The 23,180-nt window shown below is 38.8% G+C and overlaps 1 protein-coding gene across 4 annotated transcripts in view; it reads left to right on the top strand.

The window, feature by feature from the left end:
* LOC105196676 (potassium voltage-gated channel protein Shab) overlaps positions 1-23,180 on the top strand; it is a 747,097-nt gene that overhangs the window by 605,543 nt on the left and 118,374 nt on the right. The gene's annotated exons all lie outside the window — the stretch shown is intronic.

Below are 23,180 nucleotides of genomic sequence, written 5' to 3'. Positions count from 1 at the left end.
AGTTTTAAATTGTGTTTCCTTAGTTGTTGAAATATCTCTGTGAGGCGGCGGTTATGTTCCTGAAGGCTTGGTCCGTATATGACGATGTCGTCTAAGTATACGAGACACCTGTTACCTTGCACGCCGGCGAGTACGGAGTTTGTTAGTTGGAATGTCGTCGGTGCATTTTTAATCCAAATGGCATTCTATTAAACTTATAATGGCCGTACAAAGTGGAAAATGGTGTTTTTCCTTTGTTTTTTTTCCGCCATTGATATCTGATCATAGTCTGACATTAGGTCTAATATCGTAAAATATTTGGCGCTGCCTAGCTGAACTAATATATCTATTATGTTTGGTAGCAGAAATAAATCGCCTATCGTTATATTGTTCAATTTTCTGAAGTTTACTACTATTCTCATTTTCCGTTTTCTAGACGCGTCAGTTTTTTTTAGGCACTACTAATATCGGCACGTTCCACTGACTTACACTTGGTCTAATTATTCCAACTTTTAGCATTTTGTCTATTTGTTTATTGATCTCCGCTTTATGTTTTTCTGGCAAGCGGTATGGTCGTATGTTTACGGGTGCGCTATCTGTGCGCGTATTAATTTCATGCGTTACGGCTGGGGTACACGTGAGTGGGTTCCCATAAAAAAAAAAATGTCCGAAAATTCGTTGCAGATCTCTATTAAGGCTTTCCGTTTTTCCGCGTTTAAATGCTCTGTTTACAATAATTGTCATAAGTTTTCCTGTCTTTCTGCTTGTGACGATGCGTTTCACTACGCAATTTTTGCGTTATTTTGTTGTATAATTATTGGGTGTACAAGTATGACTTTACGGATTTTCAATAGATGGCAACAGTCCTATTACTGACGTTATGTTGAAGTAATACATGTACTTAAAAAGTACATCTATTGTCAACAAAAAAAAGATACATGTCATATGTCTGCAGTGTAAACAACTATTATTTTTATTGCATTGAAAATGTCGAATTTTGTACCAGAAAAATGCCATTTGCGAGAAGTTTTACTTCATTATTTTTTTCTGTGGAAGAAAAGTGCAGCTGAAAGTTATTGTTTGCTTGTGGAAACTTACAAAAAAACATACTCCATCAGTAAGTGTGTGTGAAAAATAGTTTAAACGATTCAGAAGCAATTATTTTGATTTGGATGATAAAGAGCATGAAAAGCCATCTAAAAAATTTGAAGATGCACAATTGGAAGCCTTACTTGACGAAGATGCATGTCAAACAGAAAAAGAATTAACAACCGCATTAAATGTTACCCAACAATGCATTTCCTTACGTCTGCAAGCATTAGGAATGGTGCAAAAGCAAGGAAATTGGGTGCCACGCCAATTAAAAGAAAGAAACATTGAAAAAAGAAAAACCATATGCAAATTGTTGCTGCAACGACAAAAAAAAGGGTTTTTTACATAGAATTATTACAAGCGATGAAAAATGGATTTATTATGACAATCCTAAACACAAATCAGCATGAGTTAAGCCCGGTGAACCAGGTCCATCAACGCCAAAGCAAAACATTCATGGCAGCAAGGTTATGCTGTGTATCTGATGGGATATGAGGGATATATTATGAGCTATTGCAACCATCTGAAACTATCACTGGTGAACGGTACCGACTACAATTAATACGTTTGAACCGAGCTCTAAAGGAAAACGACCGGAATGGAAGAATAGACATGACAAGATAATTTTACAGCATGACAACGCTAGACCACATGTTCATGGATCCGTCAAGAATTATCTAGAAAAAGTGAATTGGGAGATTCTACCTCACCCACCGTATTCACCGGACATTGCTCCCTCAGATTACCATTTGTTCCGGTCAATGGCGTCGGCCCTTTCTGGAGAGCGGTTAAGTTCTTATGAAGAAATTAAAAATTGATTTGATAAATGGATCGCTTTAAAACAACCAGACTTCTATCAGCGTGGAATAAAGTTATTGCCTGAAAGATTTTTGGCCTGAAAGGGCCAAGGTTTTAGCTTTCGATGGAGCATACTTTGAATAAAGTAACAATTATTTTTATGTTTCAAATCAATGCATTTTTTTTAATCAAATAATCCGTAAAGTTATACTTGTACACCCAATATAATTTGAGCCGTGTATCTCCTATGATTACTTGCTTCGTGTCATAATGGCACGTCGCTTTATTTTTTCGAATAAAATCAACTCCGAGGATACTTTTGTAAGCGAACGGTGACATAAACGGGGGTCTTCTGAGCTTATCATCCACTATGATATGTATATAAGCCTTTCCAATTGTTGTTATAGACTGGCTCGATATTCCGGTGAGCTGTATTTTTTCTTCAATTATCTCGGTTTTATCTGTTAAAGTTTTCAGCTTGATTAACAAAATTGTCGCACCTGTGTTGAATAAGAATTCTATTTTGTTTCGGGCTGCTTCTTGTACTGGCAATGAGATTAAATCCAGCCCGTTTTCAGCGCGTGGCGCGCGGAGGTGCGTTATGCGATAAGAGATGGCCGTACGTTTAAATGACATTCTTATCTCTATTCTCGTTTTCGCTGCTCTGCGCCTCGACGGCTTTTATCGCTCTTCGCTTTTCGTGGCTTTTATTCTCCCTCACGGTTTTTCCCGTTCAGGCTAAGCGCAAGAAATTGTCTATCTTTTCGGGTCGACTAGCACTCTTGCCTGGTATGCCGTCGTTTTCGGCAATGATTACAATACTTTTCCAATGTATTCACGCGAGGCTGTCCTTCCGACTTTGGTAGTGAGAAGCGATTCGCGTAGCTTCGGCAGTCTTGGCCGTGATGCCCATTTTTTTCCACACTTTTTGCACTGTACGGTATTTTGATAGGAAGGGCGTGTTAGTGTTTTATATTTATTCCTGCTTGTATATATAGGATGACCCAGAAAATCTGCTTATACCCTCATGGGTTGATAGAGCAAGTGAAACTGAGAAGAAAAGTCCTTTACCATTTTTTTAAATTCGCAATAATTTTTGATTAATAAAATATTCCAGTCAAACGAATAAGAGCGCGCGGAGAGAAAAGCGGTGCCTGAGCCTTAGAACCGCCTACTGCGGTTCGACAGTAGGCGAGACGATGAGTCGCGTGCGGCGAGGGGAAAGATGCCTTTGCATCACCGCGCCGCGGCGCCGCTCCTTTATGTTCCCGCATTACGCCAAAGCACGCGTCAAAGCTATACACACGCAATCACGATTATTAAGAATTTTGTTCTTTGTAATATTTCTATCGGTTTTTATAGTACAAAACAAAAAGTTAAATAATGTAACTTTGCGAATGTAGCATCACAACTCTCCCTCTAAAGTATAAGAACACAGTAAATATTATCCCTTTATAAAACAGTTCTAATCAATACTATTCGAATCTTACCATTATATGTAATTTTAAGAATAAAATTTTAATTATTTCCATTTTTTTACACTTTTCATATTAAACACTGTAAGATAATTGGATAAATAGCATCATGCTGATTATAATTTACCACAATTCTAACGACAGTTTTGATTAGAAATATTTACGTAATAATATTGCACATTGTTATTGTGAATGTAAATAATATCATTAAATGTAATTTAATTTATTAATATAAGAAAAATAAGATAATTGATTATTGTAAAGCAAAATATTCTATTAGAACTGCAATAAGGAATCAGCACACACTTTCTTCGAATATTATGCCGTGTTTAAAAGTATAAAGAAAGTAAGAGTTTATATTTATTTTTTAAATTACACATAATGGTGGGACTCAAAAATCATCAATTTAAGCACAATTACAGCAGCAATATATTTTTTAATGTTAGACTTAATATTTTTTTAATAATAATGTATTAAATTACATTTAATGACATTACTTACACTTACTTACTAGCTGGTTCACGCGGCGACCGAAATTTTGGGCATTTCCATTGTATCGCTGTTTTAAGGAGTTGAATTCTATTTGCAAGTGAATCGTGCTTCTTTTTCCGAGATACTCGTGTTTGAGCTCTTGCTTTAATTGCTTAAAAATCTTGCATGAAAATCAGTCATTGACTTGTCCTTGAATTTCGTACATAGTATAGCTTCTAATAATGTGTGTTCCTCTGCGGAATGAATATTTTTCATTGCGTAAGTGCTTGCATTTATGAATTTTTTGGCGCAGTTTTATTTTGTCCCGTCTATCTCGGGTATTACATTCCGCGCGTATTTAACGGTAGAAAACTAACGGTAGAAAACTAACCGTTGATTTCTTATGTCCTGCAAGTATCGGTCGTGCGTAATATCGAATACATGCTTGTGGAAACTTAGTCGGCGGGTCGTGGTATTTCGTGGAATGTGAATTTGATCTTCAGTTTCATGAATCTGTGTTTGCCATTTTTTTATTTTGCGTATGACATCTTGCAATATCAAATTCTCATCCGAGTCGGCACCCAGGTCATGCATTTGTTGCGTCTCGCAAATTGTCGCGGCGTTAGACGGGCCGGGATTACTCGGTCCTGCGGCTGTTCTGACGGGGGAGCGTACCAAACGGAAGTTGGCGTTAAACGGTGTCTCCGTTTCCGTTACGTTAGTATTGTCATTATTCATTAGGCTGAAGTCGTGCACTCGGATTTTAAAGTAGCATTTGGTAATCACTCGAGTCAAATCGTACTTGTCTGAGTCGGTTGGTGCTTTATCCGCGTTGCGACGTGTTTGTCTAGACGTGTTTTCCTCTACGTCACTCGCGATCGGTGGGTTGTACGTTTCGGTTCCACTCGCGGTTTGTGAGTTACTTGTCTCATTTGACATGTGCGGAAATAAGAAAAGTATGAATAACTTACAATACGGCGATGATGGTCGCTTGCATGCTGTCGTCTCGTTCTACGCTGTGTAATCTGATGCTTGGCGGCTTATCTCAATAGGACAGTGGATCAGCGCTGTCTTTGTCGACTCTAAAGGTTGTTGGCTCGTTGACTCGGTGTTTCGGCGGCTCGGTGGTTTATGACTCGATGGCTCCTTGCTTGATGGTTCTCCGGCTCGATGGCTCGTGGCTCGATAGCTCTGCGGCTCAATGGCTCGTAGCTCGATGGCTCTGCGCCTCAATGGCTCGGTGGCTTTGTGGCTCTATGGCTCTGTAGCTCAACGGCTCAATGGCTTTGTGACTCTATGGCTCTGCGGCGGACTTCCTCGGGACTTGGCAGAGATGTTTCGCTCTGACTTGCCTTTTTCCTCGTTGTAGCTTTTTCTCAAAAGCTCTTTGTCAGCCCCCTTTGACATTGTAATCTCACTTTTGACACAATGATGTGAGTTGGAATGTACGATGTCGGACCTAAGTCCGATTGGGCGGATCTCGATAGTACACGGGACCGATAGCACACCACCACTCACAGCGGCCGATGCCTACAGTTTTTTCGTTGGTTGGGTTAAATGAGTCAAAATGATTGGTTAGTGGGCTATCGCACCATGCGCTATCAGATTCCGTCTAATCCGATTGACACCGAGAAAGGGAATAGCGACGGTGAAAAGACTTACTGAAGGAAGAAACCGTTTGAAATAAAGGCGTTTATTTTGACACAGTCCGTTATCTTTCACAAACGTAAGCTCGTGTTACAGCGTTTATGTCTCGAGCGAGGCGAGAATAAAAGCCTATTGGTGCGACTGGAGAGTCGGTGTTGATTCTTCGTGTATGTAACTCTTGAAGTGACGGACTGTTTCTTGTAGATTGCAACGGCTAGATGTGTAATGTACGGATGCATAATTATAACTCCCCCGATTGATTGTCAATCATCGCTTTTATACTAAGATAATTGCGTTAAGCTGTTGCTTGGCGCAATGACTTCCGCGTGGTCAGCGCTTTTGCAGGACGTTACCCGTTGGGTTTTTGGAATTTCGGGTTTTCACCTAGCTTTGTGTTGCGAAAGTGCTGGCTAAATATTATAGTTTTACTGCCGGGGCATGACAACTGATTTTTGTTGTCATGCATCGTGTTATGGCTAGGTTATAACAGTGATAACAAAAGAAATTATAAGAAGAAGTAGTTTTGAACAATCTGCTTACAATTAACATTTACGTTTGTATTAATTACTTCCACAGTATAAAATTGCATATCTAAGTTGTATTGGGATAGCACAAGTCAGTACAACCTTTGATTTCCATTGCACAACGATATTAAAGGCTCTTTACTCTTGCGCGTGGCTTTTAACGCTCGAAAATTTTGTCCATCATTCGGATTTCTAATCACTCGATGTAGGTCAAATTGTACATCTGAGTTGTGCTGTCATTTTACAAGTCAGTACAACCTTTGATTTTCGTAGCACAACGATATTAAAGGCATTTTATTTTTGCGCTTGAATTTTCAATTTAGAATTTAGAATTGTAATTATCTGATGAGAAAGGAATAATATTAATGTTTCAACTCAAGAGTCTAAAATATTTAACATAATCTAGGGGTAAAAAAGGATGAAAGGGATGTCAGGATAATTAACAAAAGAATGTGCAAAGCGGTAAGAAGCCAGAGTCTCGCGTAGAAACGTTCGTTATATTTCAAATTACTACAGGCTTGAGTCACGACAACAATCAGAGTTAAATAAATATGTGACTTAGCCGGCTGTTCCGAAATTCTCTCGAAAATCGCCTATTGTATTGCGAAGGAAATATTCGGTTATGATTCTGCGTGATGAGTCCTATCAAGACATCTCTGTCAACATGTTTACGATCACGATCAACGGTCATGATCCGCGTGAAGCGATCGCGTGGATGCACAAATCGCCTACAATAAAAAGCTTGGCGCTGCTTTTATATTTGTTCTAGCAGCGCAAAAGTTTATTATTTTAAATATTTTTGAAGTTTAGGTTAAAACAAAAAGATTCTATCACTTGGATTGAAACAGAATTATTTTTGAGTAGGCATTTGGGAATGCATATCATTTGAGTTGAGTTATGTAATGTAACGGGCATAAATTTCATTTTAATTAGCACAATTTTAATGTAATATTTTGTAATATAATGTAATATTTGTTTAAAGAAAATTGAAAAAATATATATATGTATATGTAGCAAAATTGAAGGTTGTACTGACTAGTGCTATACCAACACTTCTTTTGTTATTACTAGTTAAAAGTAACACTTTGTAGTAATAACAATGTTAATACAACCTTTTTTTATAGTTGAGAAATGCATTACCACATTTTTGTGCCCTGTGGAGACAGGACACAGGGTATGTGGGGCTTCCGATTTATAGGGTTGTTATGCTTACAAAACCCTAATGTTTTTGGCATTTCGGCTCGGGACAAACTACGCCATCGAACTAACATGCACCGCGATCCGTGCTAACTCAAACGAGTCTCCACTTGACTAAGTGGAGACTCCCCTCCGGAAATTAGGAGCCGACCAATGACGAGTCGGTCAGCCGTTTTAACCGGAATGCGGGTTTGTTCCCCAATTCTCTACGTCCCGCATCCCCAGCCCCGAGTGGGTTTACGAGGCAAATGCCCCGCCGCCGACAACGCAAGGAGCGTACTTCCCATTTACAGGGAATAAAGATGGAGAACCCCAACCCATGGGGAGTTACGTGTTGCTCAGTCCACTTTGTCTTAAATGAGAGAGAGACCACGTCGAGCAGTCTCACTCGGCAATGGCGCCGCTCGAAATACTCTGCGCTGTCTCAATAAGTAGGAAAGTAGGGAGGCCTACAGGTGTTGGTGCAAGAACCTGCGGCGTCTTCCCCCTTCCCTGCGTCTCCTTTCCGGGGCGGTCCCCGGGTTGTCTTCCCGGGCTTGTTTGGTAACCTCTTTCCGCAACATACCAACTGCACCGCATAAGGAGGCCAACGCGTCCCAGCTCTTGGTGAAGGTGAACATAACTCTGACAATACTGGAGAGATCCAGGTCGTTTAACCAATCTTTGACGTGAGAGTACGGCGTTTCGTGGTCCAGGCCGAACACACCTGTGTTGCATTATGTCCCTCTCTTCTGGACAATAGTGGCACTTTGTGGAGGCTTTGCCATAAGTCGAGCAAAAGCCGCGACCTGGGAGAAATTGGTCTCCGCACTGGAAGGAGATCTGTGGGGGAGTGCGTACAAGATAGTACGCAAAAAATTCTGCCCATGAGCTACCTCGGTCGCGGAGAACCTGGTAGACCAGTTCCTCGACGAGGTAATAGACAAGCTGTTTCCCACCCGAAGGAAAGACATTCTGGCCAAAGCTGGCCCTCCTCGGGACTCGACCGAGAAGCTGGGAGTCTATGACTATAAAATAGCCGCAGCCTTTGAAAAAATCAAAGGAAAGACCAAGGCTCCCTCCTGGCCCGGACGGCTTTTTTGCCAAGGCCTGGGTCCGGGCGGTCCGGGCGGCCTCGACGGTTGGTGGGCATCTCAAAAGAGTTTTCACCAACTGTCTAAGAAAAGGATCCTAATATTTGGGAAAATCTTTGAAAAACTTTTAAGGCTAAGACTGAAAGCTGAACCAGCGGCCCAGATAACATATTGGCAAGGCAACGGTTTTACAGTTGGTAGATCAACAGAAAACGCAATAGTAAAAATAAGAACTAGTCAATATCTTGAAAAAAAAATATACCGTAGCAATCCTCTTTACTATCTCAAGAGCCTTCGATAATGTATGGCCGCTAGTTCTAACAGGGCTTAAGAAAAGAAACTGCCCTAAACACATATACAAAGTAATGCAAGACTACTTCCACAACCGGCAAGTGAAGATAACATACGGGGAAATCACAATCTATAAGAAAGCAACAAGAGGCTGGCAAGGTTCGGTGCTAGGCCCAACTTGTTGGAATATAATGTTCAATAAAATACTAAGACTATTAGAAGACTTAAATAAACAATTCGTCGCGTATGCGGACAATTTAGCCGTCATAATAGATGGCAACTTTCAAAAAGAACTAGAGGAAAAAGGACAAATAATAATAAATCAAATCCTAGAATGGTGTGCATCGGCTAAACTCTAAATCTCGGAACGCAAAACTGAAACAATTATGCTCAAAAGGCAAGAAATAAGGACGGCCCAAATAACTCAAAGACGACCATACAGGAAAAGGAAAACAAAAAAGAAGGTATAAAACCTCGAAAACAAACCGCCTAACCTCAAAATAGGCAATTCAAAAATCAAATTCAAAAACACGGTAACATACCTAGGTGTACACGCACCAGTAAAAATGATGTCCCTCCGCGCTGGCGCTCGGCTGCCACACACATGCAAAGTCGCGCACGTACGTGTTTTATAAATTAATTGAATTAAAATTGTTCTCTAATACAGATTACTTTAATAAATAATTGTTTAAAGAGATTTACATGTTTTATTAATTAATTAAAATTATGTTTCGACATAAAGTAACAGTTCCATTAATTGAAGCTGTATTGCCGTGATGACAATTTTAATTTATTATTAAAAATTGTAATTCTATTTACATTACTTTTCAAACAAATCTTCGTATTCGAGTGAATTTCTTTATGGAATTAAAAATTGAAACAGCGCACAACCAACCGCGGTATAACATATACCGCCCGTGAATAGGCGCATAGCAAGGGACACCGAGTTTCTCTAGCACGTCGATTTGTGTCTTCTTTCTCGACCCAGCGTCGAGCGAGGAAGATGCGCTATTAAAACGCCTCCCATTACTTTTTGCCCGTACCCCGACCTCCGCCGCGTTGCCATGAAGCACGTACGTGCGCGGTTTCGCGTGTGTGCGGCAACCAAGCGTCAGCGCGGAGGGACACCATTTCTGTCGATGCGTGTACACTTTGACAGAGGCATGAAAGTTAAATCTCATTGCCAATTTCTGCAAAACAAAGTTGTAACACTATTTGCACAACTAAAGACGTTGTCAAGAGCCGAATGCGGCTTAAAGAGGAAAACGCTCTCCACAATATATAAAAGCGTATTCGCACCCACGATCGCATACGCAGCAGCAAGGTAGGCAGATTTCTGCACAGAAAAGAACATCAAAACCCTGAAAACTCTGCAGTGCCAAGTTCTCATATCCTCAACTAGCGCCTATTGCACAACGTCTCGGGAGGCACTTGGCGTAACCGCTGGAGCAACCCTCGTAGACCTTCTCCTCTTAGAAAGAAGAGTGCTTCACTATAACAAAAAAGGGCGAAACATAGAAATACAAAACAGTACAATACAGTGCGACAAAGAGGCAGAAGACCACATCAAACTAGAGATAGTAGAAAAATGGCAAACAAGATGGACAGAATCCACTAAAAGACGTACTACTTATGCTTATTTCCACAATATCAAAGAAAAATTTGATGCGCAATGGTTCCAATTAAAAACTAGTGCACGTAGTTATTAACAAGACATAGCAACTTTTACAAGAAACTTGCCTTTTTTGAGTTAAAAAATGAAAACCATTGCACGTATGGGATGGAAGACACAACAGAACATTTCCTACTATAATTTCACTAAACGAAGCTTAAAAAGAAGCGATCCGTGAGATAATCCCAACAGATAAATGAGAATATCCCGAAATGGCGACAAGAGGCTTTCCAACTGCTTGACGACTTCAGCAGAGAAACCCTCTGGCTTAAAAGCTGTGAGGAACAAGACATAAAGGAAGAAGATACAGAGTAATCAAAACTCCAAATACTAATTCATTCCGTCACACCAAAAGTACAAAATAGCATGACACCCACGTTCAATCTCTACACTCCTATCCAAACAGGGTTAGAGCAAGCGTTCAGACGGAACGCAAACGAGCAGGCCTTCCCGTTAGTTCCCCGTGGCCGTTGCGCGTGTACAAGTGCAACGCACAAAACAGTACATGCGCAGCGGCTAACTGTTTGTTCCCGCTTTACGCCAAACGGCCGCAGCTGGGTTTCTCCATCGCCCTTCTCGGGTAACGTTCTATTCGCTAGTAGTAAATGCGTTGATGTGTATGCGTGTGTACCCGCATGGGTGAGGAATCACGGGAAGCTGTCCTCGTAACAGCGATATGAGTAACAGATCCTGTCTAAGAGAAAGAACCTTTCCCAAAAGGTGTAAAAAGGCCAGGTTTGTCCTCCTGAAAAAAGAGGGCAGGCCTGCGAAGAGTTCTTCCGCCTCTGTACCTAATGGACGATGTGGGCAAATTGTTTAAGCGTATTATCGCAAACCGCATTGTCTATCATCTATCCTGGGACGGTCCCGATTTGTCCCCCGATCAGTATGGGTTTCTGGGGAGAGAGTGACCGTTTATGCTATAAAGCGTGTTTGGTCCCTCACGGAATCCGTGATGAGGAACGGAGAAGTAGCGTTGGCGGTATCATTGGATATCGCCAACACTTTTAATAGTATCCCATAGAGCCGGGTGGTGGCGGCGATGAGTAAATATCACCGCCTGCCGCCCTACCGGGTCAACATAGTAAGAGATTACTTTCGGGGCAAAAAGCTAGAGTTCCACGACAAAATGTGACTCCAGCGGCAGAGGGTAATGACGTGCGGTGTTTTGCAGGGGTCAGTGCTTGGTTCTTTGCTGTGAAACGTCGCGTACGACGTTTTATGCGAGGCCTAGCCCCCCTGGCTGCCACGCTGTCTGCTACGCGGACGACATGGTGGTGGCCAGGGGTTCCTTTTGGGAAGGGGCAGTGGTAAACGCAAATCGGGCGGTCGTTGGCTTAATCAAGGGATTAAGCCTGAGGGTGACCCCAGAGAAGACAAAAGCCGTCTTATTTCATGACGGCTCCGTCGGGCCTTCCCCTCGGACACAAATTATTGTCGACAAAATTCAAATTTAGGTAAGAGCAACATTGAAGTATTTGGGATTGCTGCTAGAAGGTTACTGGAAATTTGTCAAACGCTTTGACAACCTAGCCCCGCTATTGGGCAAAAGGGCTAACGCCCTTATGGGACTGATGGCCTTCGGGGTCCGGATGTCAGTGCGAGGTATGCCTATTTCTACGCCATTATGTCCGGGGCACTTTATGGTGTCCCGGTTTGGTGCGGTAAGGCGTCGGCCAGCAGCCAAATTAAGAAAAATCTGCATACTGTGTAGAGGCAGCTAACACGAAGAATACTGCGTGCTTATTGCACCGTTTTCAGTGTGGCGGTTATGGTCCTGGCAAGTGTCCCCTTGCCGAAATATATATGGCGGACGCCCAGGTTGAATTATCTGCCTGGGTAAAAGCCACCCGCCTCCAGGGGGCACAACCAACCTCAGGGCGCTACGGAGGGAAAAAGCTCATTGGCGGGCGATAGAAAGGTGGCGAGAATATCTTGTCAACAATCCGCCAGCGACTGACACCCGGATCTTGGTGGCCGTCCTCCCTCATTTGGAGAAGTGGTTGGGCCGTTCTTAGGACCGCCTATCATATAGGATGACACAGGTGCTCACCAGACATGATTGTTTTGGTGAGTACCTTTAAGAATTTTTCATCTCTCGCGTCCGATATGACTGCCTCTGAGGTGGAGATGTACGCGCAACATTACATGTCCCTTGATCCTTCTCGCTATTGACTGATGCACCAGTTTTCCCCCTTTTTTTTAATGGAAAAATCCTTATAGGATACCCTCCCCTTGCAATCGCGGGAAAGTTTTTCCGTGGTTACATTGCAGAGGTTACCCAGAGAAGGGGAGCCCCCGGTAACAATTCGGCCAACAGCGAATATGGAGGCGAGAACACAAAACGGTGAGCCTATCCACACCGAAGCAGATATGGGACATCACAATAACACAACCACAACCCCGATCTAGAGTGCAACCGATCAGGACGTGACGGACACTAATCAAATGGAAAGAGGTGAAGCAACTCCCCAACGTAAGGATACCCTAGACGATGCGAGCACCGTACTCCAGAATCAAAAGGAAGAAAAAACGGAGAAATAAGCAACAGGTTAAATAATGCCATTAGGTGTTGGCTCGTTAGCGCAGTTGAGACATTAATTTTATTTTATTTTGCTATTACTTTATTTTGTTTATTTCATTGTTCGTTTTTATTTTATCTTACTGCGTAACTTTACAACTACCATTAGACCATAATTAATTTTTTTTTGTTATCATCACCATTGTTTATTTTCTTATATTATTTTACTAGTAATAACGTTTGATTATTTACGTACGACATCACAAAGGCAACTAGTGCCAAAAATAACAACATTTTAACTATTAATTATCCGATTACATGTAACAAACATCGCATTAATTTAATTAAGTTTCTCCGCGCCTTGTTGTGGCACCGCCGCCATGTTGGCGCATAGATACACAGCAAAGTGTAAGAAAACATGGCAGCGTACAAAATAGGGGCCACGAGTAAGGAAGCCCAAGCAACGCCATGTTGAGACAGTCGGTCAGCAACCGCGAGAAGAGGCACATCTATGCCGTCGGATAAGATGTGTATGATGCAAAGTTGCACCATATCGCGCGCGACGCAAAGAGTTAATTTTATTTATCGAAACGCATTAAATAGTGAATAGGGACGGATTGTACTTTTAGTTTACCTTATTTTGTGTGTGCAATAAACTCAGTATTTATGTAATTAGCATAAATCTCTTGTGCGCCCGATACTTATAAGTCCCATTCTTACGTGCGTTCCTGTAACAATTGCATAGACACTAAGTGCGTGCACAATTAAGAGACAAAGATACTTGCCTGTGCACCGACGAGCGTTACGCAGTTTGCGTAAGTGATTCCATGACCGTAGACAGGAAAGACGAGCTTGGCCACGTGCAAGGATTATTGTAACGGACAGAAACAATCATTAAACACTGCACCTTGGTAATTACTAGGTCAAATTACCTGGCGAACGTGAGATCCGTGCAGGATCAACACAAAAGGTAAGGGAAACAACCTGAAAAGTGAAAATGATAAAATTAACATTCGTTCGTCCAGTCACACTCTCCCGAAGGAGAACGGAGCGGTTATGCCCGACTCTTACCGGTTAAAACCCTATAGTGGTCGACCTTTATATGAGATGTGGGGGGCGTCCTGGGCTTGCAAAGCATTCTCCAACGGACGCCCCCCGAACCTCTTTCCCCTTCCCAAGATGTGGGTAGAGGCCCTTCTACCGGAGACCGTTGCGGAACCACCACGCAACGGTCTTCCCTGCCGTAGAGCTGCAATGGGATCAAGCGCCCCCGCGCCCGATTCCTGCAATTCCCAATAGTCTCGGACTGAAGGGCCAGGCACAACTCGCCCGTTCCTCCCTCTAGCCCGCGACTAGTAGAGTTTACGAGACCCGGGCGTACGCCTGGGCTCTTCTCCCTGGTCTCTTCTTTCGTGAGGGAGCGACGTCTGGGGCCAACTCCCTCCTTTTCTCAGCACTCTCCTTCTGCGAGATGATGGACTCGCAGAAGAGCGCGCCTCCCCGTTGCTCCGCCCCTTCGAGCATAGCGCTCACCAAGCTCTCCAGGGAGAAGTCATCTTATGTCCAGAGCCCGGAGTAGGACCCGGCGGGCACCCTCCCATGCTGGACAGTCCAGCAGGGTGTGATCCGCCAAGTCCACCTGAATCCTGCAATACTGGCATATCCTGGTAGGTTCTCGTCTTATGTGATGCAGGTACTCACCGAAGCAATCATGCTTGGTAAACACCTGCACCAGCCTAAATGTCAGGGGTCCAAAGCGCCGCCGGCCCATCCATTCCTTTAAAACAGGCCCAATGGCGCCGACGGCGTAAGAGCCCGGCCCGTCCAAGGATAGACTCTTGCCCCACTCCTCGACAGCACGTCGCCTTGCATTAAGGCGCCACACCTCTTGCTCTTTTGGTGTTCAGGGAGCCGCCCCGAGGACCCGACGACGCGCGCATCTTTTTGCGTACGCATCAGCGTACACGCCCGCCTCGAGCACCCACGGGAGCGCCCCGGCCACCAGCATTGCCGCCACAGTGGTAATGATCCGGTAACTCCATTCGGTCCGGACGACCAGACCCGCTGGTCGCTCTATAGGAGCATTTTTAAGCGATGGTTGACCGCCATATCGGCGTACCACACGGGGACGCCATACAGCGCGACCGACTGGACCACCCCAAGGTAGAAGCAAGCTCCTCCGGGTTCCCCGACATTGGGTATGAGCCTGCCAAGACTAACAAACATCACCCGCACTCGAGGGATTAGTCGCAGGAAGTGCGGCACAAACGTCTATTTGCTGTCGAGGAGGAGACCCAGATAACGCATTTGGGTCCCGATCAGACTCAGACCCCCTTCACCATCAGCTGGGCCCCGCGTGGTGGCCCCCTCACCGGAGATCCGGCAAATCAGACGACCTCGGTCTTTTGGAGGGCCACGCGCAAGCACAGCGACCGTATACAACCTATCAGGTGCGCCACTCCCGCCTCGGCAAGGCGAGTGGTACTCCTCCAATCATCCACCCAGGCCAGGAGTAATGTGTCATCGGCGTAGCACACCACTTCCAGCCCGCAAAAGAGGGCGGAGGACCTAATCGTAACTCAAGTCCCACAGGAGCAGTTCAAGGATCGAGCTCTGCTCGTCTCTACAATGGATCTCCCGTCTATGGGTCATTCCGTACTAGGGTTTAGAAAGAAGATCCGAACATATTGTATGTGCAATTTGTTCGAACAATTCGAAGTAAAAAAAAAAGAACATCCAGTTCGAAACCTTCGGGCAGTTCGAACTTAAGCAGTGATCGATCTGTCAATTCATTATATCTAAAGTTCGGACAGTGAAGATTAACGCAGTACGTATTGGAAATTAAAGAGCAATTTTTACAAGCTTTACGCGAGTTTTTAAAATTTTATTAAATTATAACCATAAAAATGTCAAAAAAAAGCCGAGTTTGAGATTATTTCTCAAAATTCACTAATAATAAAGCACAATGCGATATTTGCAAAGAAATATTAAAAACATGTTTGTCGACAACATGTCATTAATGTCCTAATTTTTTAATACTCAATTTTATATACTTCTTTACAATATGTTTCTCTAAAATCTATTTTTGTATTAACAAAATATTATTTTGCAATTGTATTTATTTTATTTATTTTAATTATGGTATAAATTATTTTTATCCTATTCCCAGACAACAAATATACATCCAAAATACGTCTACGGGACATCATACAAGTTATCCCGTGATCATAATAGGATTGTCTCATGGAACGCCCATAAGACCATAAATGTCTGTTTTTTTTTACCGCAATAGGACAATCTTGCAAACGTCTTAAAAAGGTCCTTACGATGTCCCAAGATTTTTAAAAGATATTGAGATGATATTAAAATATACATCCAAAATACGTTTTTAAGATATCACACGAATTATCCCACGATCGTAATGGGATTATCTCATAAAATGCCTATAAAACGTAAATATCTGCTTTTCTTTAGCACAATGCGACAATCTTGTCAAAATCAATGAAGGACATTATATGGTCTGTATAAAGGCACATCCATCAGTCACATCAAGACTAATAAGACAATCTGGATTCTATAAAAACGTCAATATAGAAACATTATCGAAGAAATGCGGAACTCATGTATGTGTTACCGACCAAATCCGATTTCAGGATAAACTAATTTTTCCTAGGCTGAACTAGTCCATCCAAAGCGCATTATGATTAACCAGTTCAACTTCTATGCAGTACTGTTAACTTTGATAGTCTCTAAGCTCTCAAGTTTTGTCTTTTTTTTATGTGGAAGCTTTATTTTGGAGCTTCATTACGGGACTTTACGAAGCCCCGTCCCTCTGTGCACTCCTACCTAAATATCATTCTTACACAAACTTGTTTTTCTTAGGCTAAACAGGAAAAATTAGTTCATCGTGAAATTGGGTTTGGCTGGTAACATATATACTTTTCAGCTGAAAATTGTCACAAGTATTCTCATCATCTATATAGACGATTCGAACTTCCCGTGTGCATCAACTGTACACTGCCCGTCATTAATTCGTTCCATCTCCCTAGCAAGTTCCTATAGGATATGTAACACATCCTATATAAATTTGCTAGAAAAATGGAACAAATTAATGACGGGCAGTGTAGGTTGTCTCCACTGTATGTGTATTCAATATTGAATATCTTGTCATTCAAAATGAACAGCGTACTATTAAGGAGGTATAAAAATAGTACACAAAAAAAGTTTCTTCGCATATAGATAAAATATACAATTGAGATAATAAAATTAAAAAATAGACAGGTATAAGGGCTTCCTAAAAAAAATGATATTGTATCCAGTAATTAGTCAATATACGAATATATTATTGAAAAGTACATTATATTATTGCACAATACGTATCAATAGGTATATTGCACATACATATTAGTTACATATTTAAAAAAGTAATAACAATTTTAAAAATTACAAGTAATTCTATATGTACTTTTATCCATTTATATAGATATAATTAAATTGTCATTCACTGTCAATTTATTTTGGCGTATATATGTATATTATGTAAGTACTCTAAATAAAATTAATATAGTACACAACACGCTCTTAATATAGTTACATCACTCAATTAGCAAGAATCAAAAGATCTGACATTTCAACAGCATCCAAATACATTTTACTCACAATGAGATCAACACATGTCCAATTATATGTGTATGTATATATATATATATATATATATATATATATATATATACTGGATATGAAATCCTTTGTATGATTTCTCATAACAAAAACCTTTTACTTTTTTCTTCTTATAATTATCTATTATAATTATTTTGTTAAGAGATATATAAAGTACTTCATATACTGTGTATATAATTATGGAAATAAAAATAAAAATAATTATACATCTATAATGACTAAATTACTTGAAGTTTGACTTATGTGTAAATTAAAAAAAAAAAGTTTTAATAATATGCGACGGGTACCGTACGTGTAATTTATAAACATGGGTATGACATCGTCTTATAAATAATATATATTCTATCTTTTTTATGGATCTGATGGTCCATAAAAATGATAGTATATTTGTGTAAAATCTATAAGTACTTTGTATCTGAAAACTAGTATAGTATATAAGGTATAAGTACCTTATATCATAAGTACCTTATTTCATCAACCATTTTATCATTATCTTTTTCAGGTGTGTTATTATTAGCCACAGTAGTGTTATCCTGTTTTTCATTCTCGGCTTCATTGATTTCATCCTCAGCCACGATTTTTAAATCATTCGCAACATGTGTTATCTTGCTGAAAAACGTTTTGTACATGTAAATTAATATTTTTTCTAAAACTTTATTTTTTTTCTAGCTTACTTAACATAGTAATATTTCATATTATTCGACTTTTACATCATAAAGTATTACGTTTTATTATTTAGCTTTTTTGCAACAAATATTTCATAAAATCAAATGTAGTAAATTACAAAATTGTTTCGCAGGATTAAATGGATTGCTCTACAGCAATAATACATAAAATTTTATACAAAACATAAATTCTTCGTAATTTACTATGCTTGATTTTATTAAGCATATGCTGCAAGAAAGCTAAATAAACGTTATATTTTAATATATGTAAAAGCTAACTAATATGAATTGTTAATATGTTTTAAGTAGGTTAAAAAATATAGTAAACTATATGTAAACATGTGCTAAATGAAATTTACTTTTGTTCTCGTGCAAAGCGCGCAGGGGCATGACGCAGCCATGATTTTATTGGATCGTTTATATCCTTGTTGATTACAAGAATTTTCGTAAAACGACAGCGGACGACACCTATATATAAATTAAAATTAATTTAATTCATAATTTATATAATTGCTATTATAAATGTATCGTGATAGATCAAAAATAAAATAGAAATAAAGTTACATAGTTAAACATTAGCATAAATTTGTTATGCTTATTTTGAAACAATTTGACTTACTTGATGTGACATCGTAAAGTTTTAACTTTTCAAATGCTTTTTTCTTGTGGGCTCCGTGGAAGCTATAATTCGAAGCTAATGCATTGCTCATTATTTCCTGCATTAGTTTTACTACAGTATTTTTTACGTTATTTTGTAAAAAAATACCCAAGTCCTTAATCTACAAGAATATTTAAAAAAATTATGAGGTGCACAGTTAATATAATTTAATTCTGAAAATCATCATAGTCATATAGAAGAGGTCAAGTCATCTAAAAATTATTAAAATAAAACTGTGATGCTATTGCTATGAGTACTTGAAACCTTATTAAAAAAACTAATCAAAGAAGACCGCAATAAGAAAACAATTTTATAACTGAAATAATTTTTTGCAGTAGTCTAGTTTATCTGTGTAAAAATTATTTCATTTTCAACTTGTCATAAGATTCAGATTGTACTGAAAAACCAAATTGACTTTATAATCAATCTTTTGCAAAATGGTTCTTTCGGATTTGAGTTGAATTTACAATTTGAAGCTTTATGTACAGAAGATATACTTGCTAAATTGTTTTTATAAAGTATGTCAGTTGATAAACGTCGTTCTTCTTTTATTAAATCAGCTTCCGATAATAAAGGATAAGCCTTCAAAATTTGACTTGTAGCTTTTTCAATATCTTTGTCCGTCGTTTCTGATGTTGTCATCAATTTTGTTATATTACGCATTTCAGCGATTAATGTTTCTATTTTCAAATCAATGTTAGCCATTACTCATAAAATTGTTCTGTTGCAATTTTCATCTATAAAAACAATAAAAATATAGTTTAAAAAAAATGATATAATTACGAATATTTTTTTTAGTAGATTTGTTTGTTCCTTACAATTATGCGTCAAACTTGACTGTTGAGTTAGTGACAAATTGTTAGATTGCTCATTTATAGATGAAATTTGATTTTTTCTTATTTTTGTATGAGATTTTAATGTACTTCGATCAGATTTTTCGGTCTCACTATCATTACCGCTGGGGCCTACGTCGTCGCAGTTAATCGATGGAAAAGGGTCAATAACTGGAGATGACTTTTTAGTTGTTTTGTTTGTGTTAATATCAGAATCAGTATTAATATCTGACATTATTAAAGCCTGTGAACACTTTTCCTTTCCACGTTTAAAAGTTTCTAAAAAAAGAAAATAATAACGATAATTATGGTTAATATTCATGAGTTTTTTTACAAATGCATGCACATAGAATTTTGAAAAATATAAGAAATTATTGTATTCATCGAAACCAATATTTTTTTGACGCTGTACAAACTCCAATTTTCGGCCGTATTTTCTTGATTCTCAACAGCCCTTAATATTCTTGATTTACTTTTATACGAAGGCCAATAACAATGAGTTTTGCGAGGTGTCAATCATTTTTCAGGAGCAAGGACTGACGCCATCCTCAAATTCAATAACCGCATATCAATCAGATAGCATCCTGATGAGAGTTTAAAATTTGATATATTCAGAATTAATTTTCAAAAATAAATATTTAGGTAAATGATGTGGTAAATAACTGTGTATACGGTAAATCACGTAATAGGGCAGTTAAAACTCCAATTTGCTATGCATTTCAATCTTCTACAGCTAACTCATATATTGTACATCCCATTCTCGTGCTTTTTTATAAGCAGTATGCAGTACTTGCATTTCGACAAGATCTTGTGATTCACGCCTACTGCTTCCTACTCATCATTTGCGTATTAACGAGTCGCCGGATACGCGTAACTAACTAAGAAGCGTGACACTTCGTCTCATGAACGTCCGTATGTAAGAAGACGTCTTCCTACATATGGATGCTCGTGAAATGAAGTGCCATGCTTCTTAGTTACATCCGTCAATTCAATAACGTGCAAACAATGAATAGGAAGCAGTAGGTGTGAATCACTAGATCTGGCCGAAATGTGCAAGTAAATCTCAGCACTGGCTAATAAGTCTAGTTAAATCTTAATTATCAGAATGTAGATATGGAAAAACGACAAATCCTGATTTGTGTGGGAGTTTTACACATTTGTTGACAATATCACTGAGTGGTCGTAAGGATAATCTCTCGCTGCATGTATATTGAACTTTATATATATCCAGCAATGATGGGCATGGAATCTTGAAAAAATCTTCCTTGGAAGTGAGCTGTCGGCCTATTATCATCTATTCTTGAGTTTTACGACAAGAAGCTATATTTTGAATCTCAAATATGTCACCATTTTTCAGAATACAGCAATTATCAGCATTTCCAGTAGTTTTAATGGTAAAATTTGATGATTTTATAACTTTATACTGTGGATTAATGCAGTTCTCAGGCAGAGGACCTTTGACACGAAGAGAAATTGCAACAAGTTTTAAATTATCGTTTGTGCTTTTATTGTAATTTAAACATGCAGTTTTTATTTCTCCATAGCGTCGAGCTATTTGTTGGTTTCTCTGGTTTACGTATCATATTTTTCAGTATTTGCATGAAATTCTCAAATTTAAATGCACTAAACTTCTCTATAGATCCACGTAATTTTGCATCTTCTACGAAGTGGATAATACTATGAACGTTATGCGTTACATGATGCACGCCGTATATTTTAACGAATGACTTGATAAAATGTTTAGCAAGACTTTCTGCGTAGTTCAATTTATTCGGATGCCGTTTCACGTCGCATAATATTCTGATTAAAACATGAAGCGTCATGAAGTGTTCGTACATCGCTTTTGGCAAAATCTTTCTTAAAACAATTGGCCCCGTATAAAGAAGAAATTGTCGAAATTCAGTAGTTTTCCACAGCTTCAAAAACTCTAAAGTTTGAGGTCTTCGACCAAATTCTTTTGAAATAAATGGTTTTATATCATTTTCGAGATTTTAAGAATTTGTAGATGGCCGAGTCTATACGTGTTCTCGCCGTGAATCCATAATGTTAACATTTTTGTAACAATACCTAACAGTATTACGTGCATGAAATCTAAAGTTACATTAAATACCAATCCCAGTCCTGATATAGAATCGAGAATCGTTCTCTTTTCGTGGTACTTCTTATCACGATAATCTAAAAATTTTCGATCTGTTTGTCTCTCGGCATTTAATTTAGGAAAACATCTGTGATTTTTTTTTGTTTTCCCTTTTGTTATAGGGTAACTGCGGTATATATGCCGCAGCTAAGAAAAACTTAATTTTTTAAGTATTATTTATTATATTTAAGGAAAATAAATTATACCAATAAAAACTTCATATTGTCTACTACTATAAAAAAAATTTGAAATACAAAATATTTCTTTTCTTATATTTGAAAAAAAACTTTTATAAACCCTTGCATTTTTGCCGTATATCCCAATGGGGTGGGTTATATGACTTTTCATGGGCGGGATACACGCCGTCTAAAAAATTGATAAATAATATTTATAAATAAGCCAGTAAAATAATCTGTAAGTTATAAAATGTGTGTATAAGGTTTATTAAAGTATCAGAATAATAAACGATTATAAGAATACTGAATAAAGGAATGAGTCCAAGTTGCGCATAAAATAAATAGGACACAGCAAGTTAAATACTTCCGATGTTGATGAAATTAGATTCATTCGACGCGTTTTCGCACGAAACGAACGAATCTGGCAGAAAAAAGTGTCATACTATCCCGCGAACCAAAATATCAAGCACTAAAGTTGACGACTATTGAGGTTAGGATACCTGTCATACCTGTCACACCGACGTAATTCATGTAATGTAGCGACTTGAAAAAGTAAATGCTTGGTAGGAGGAGGGGCTTTGCCCCCCCCCCATGAATTTCTAACCTAATTCAACCCTAATCTAATTGTATTAGTCAAAAATATGCGATATATTTAACTCGCTGTTCAGTCTGTGCGTAACATTTGTCTACAAATTTAATTATAACACGTATTGGAAGAAAAAGCAATATTAAAGCCTCCATTTCCATTTTGTACAACTATGTTAATAATTAATATTTTCAATTAAAAACTTAACAATTACATTCATCAATGTGTTATTTAATTGATTCTAAACTTAAAAATTAGAAAATATTACTTGGAATATTATTTACAAAAATGTAATGACATAATGGTTTGAAAAGAAACAATTGTGGTAACGTAGACCCGCCAGAAAATAGATTTACAGAATTGTATTTTGATTTAAAGACACAATGTTTTGTTATAAAATTGTATATTTATTGAACATAAAATATTGCAAGATATATGTATATATTATTATATTATATTGCATTATAATTATTATATTATATGTTATATAATTAGCATAAAAAGAAGAAAGTTTAAATTTTAAATGTGAAGAAGAAAATTTAAATTTTAAACACCCTTTTTCATATTTTTTGTTTCCTTTTTATTTTTTACTTTCTTATTCTTTGTACTTTTTGCATCTCTAACTTTTTTTTCTTCTTTTGCTTTTTTTAATTCTTCTCTTTTACATAAGTTACATGTATCATTATACAATGTGCATGTTTCATG

The sequence above is a fragment of the Solenopsis invicta genome, chromosome 4 (genome assembly GCF_016802725.1).
Source record: "Solenopsis invicta isolate M01_SB chromosome 4, UNIL_Sinv_3.0, whole genome shotgun sequence".
NCBI classification, from domain to species: Eukaryota; Metazoa; Arthropoda; class Insecta; order Hymenoptera; family Formicidae; genus Solenopsis; species Solenopsis invicta.
The sequence above is the reverse complement of the archived record's forward strand: the minus strand, read 5'-3'. Positions and strand labels throughout refer to the sequence as shown.